Consider the following 1,868-nt stretch of genomic DNA (forward strand, 5'->3'; position numbering starts at 1 on the left):
ATTCTGATTCATCCCCAACATGCCCCTCCAAGGGACTCAGTCCCATTCTGAAAGAATCAGACATAGGAAACATGGCACCTTACTAAACAATAGTTGCAGAGTATATATAAATTAAAAATACCTAATCAAAATTGAAAAGATTTCATAACAATACGAAATCACTTTCCATGTAAGTATTCACCTTCAGTGAACTAAGTTTACATGCTGTATACCATAAGCAAGACTGCACCTGTTACATCATCTGCAGAATAATACATTTGTTGAGATAACAAATGTTACAAAACATACGATAATTGCTCCCAAAATCACAGAGAAACCAGTGTCTATACCACAGGCCTAATTAATAACCTGTTTAGGCAGTATCACTCTAAGTCCTCATGTCTTAGAATTGTGGGTTCCCCACTATCAGAGATATAGTCAGGACAGAAGGAATAGTTTCAGGAATCATTCATAGATGTGAACTCTTATAATCACACTGTCCAGTGAGAATATTTCAGGGTCACCTGATTGTTCATCCATCAATCTAAGATTCTTTATCACATTACACCTGCTTCACATTTGCAACAAGCAAGGGCATAGTAAGAATCAACACAACACTTATAAACAACACACCTTCATCACAAATGACTAATTAGCAAAGGGAATCAGTAATATCTGTAGACATAGATGAACCAGTGGAAATATGGTCGCAGCCCAAGCAGCCAACAAACTGACTGAAACACCCTAACGGATTCCAGTGAGTCAGGTTGGGTTTCCTTCGAAGAACACCACTAAGCTCTTTTCAAATAGTTCCACGACAATAGTGCAAATTGTACTACCTGGGGTATAAATGCTACAACACCATGATCTTCTATAAGTTGAGACACGACCCCTCCTTCCACGTGCTTAGCAAAACATGTCAAGTGCCACCCTATTTGTGTTGCCCTGAGTTGATGTGGCGTAACTCTGGTCTTATCATAGAAAACCCTAGGCAGTTGGGAAATTACAGGGATATCCAAATGATATCCGAGGCCTATCAACTAATGTGCATTACTCCGAATGTACCCATTACCAGGGGATTAAACCAGCAGACAGAACTTTCCATTTCGAGGATCGTGGAGTGCACTAGGGAGCGAGTTATTTGTATATGCGAGATGTCCCTCTTAATTAGTATTAACCTGTCGGAATTAGAGGAAATGAGTTTTAGGCATTACCACAAGAAGAGAGTTTAGTTTACCAAAAATACAGCACCGGGTCCCAATTTTGTGGGTAGGTAGAGATAAGCTTAATCAGAGACAAATCCAATACATGATTGTAATGTTGACCGAGCCAAATGAGTGAGGAGAACAATCGTCAGTTTCGCATCATAGAATGGTGTGTTCCCACGCTCGTCTAATGGGGTATCAGGAGCTGCATGTTACCTTCTCCCAGTACATCCCATTGGGATAAATATTATGTAATTAGACAAATGCACTGACATCACACAGAGATAGGATTCCATTAAGTGTGGTATGAGAAATATTGCTTGGGTTGCTCGACAATGAAAGGTTCGCGATCTGGGTTCGCCGGGTTGACTTGAATAGGTTCTGGTACACGGGATTATAGTTTTAAGATGATTCTACTGCACCATTGTGAACAATACAAATTCCCCCCAGTATATATTTTTGTTGATGACAAATACCATTCATGCATTTATCCCTCAGTGTTTCTACCTAGTGAGAGTTGACCCCTGCTGTTCTCATTGGAACAAGAGGCACTTCTAGGCACATGAATGTCTTAATGTGACCTTCTAGAATACTGTAAGAATGGGGAAGATCACTGAATGTGGAAACAAGCTACATAATAACAGGAGGTAATTTCCTAACATCAGTTCAGTCTTTACTGATATA

Source organism: Oncorhynchus tshawytscha, linkage group LG10, assembly GCF_018296145.1.
Source record: "Oncorhynchus tshawytscha isolate Ot180627B linkage group LG10, Otsh_v2.0, whole genome shotgun sequence".
Lineage (NCBI taxonomy): Eukaryota > Metazoa > Chordata > Actinopteri > Salmoniformes > Salmonidae > Oncorhynchus > Oncorhynchus tshawytscha.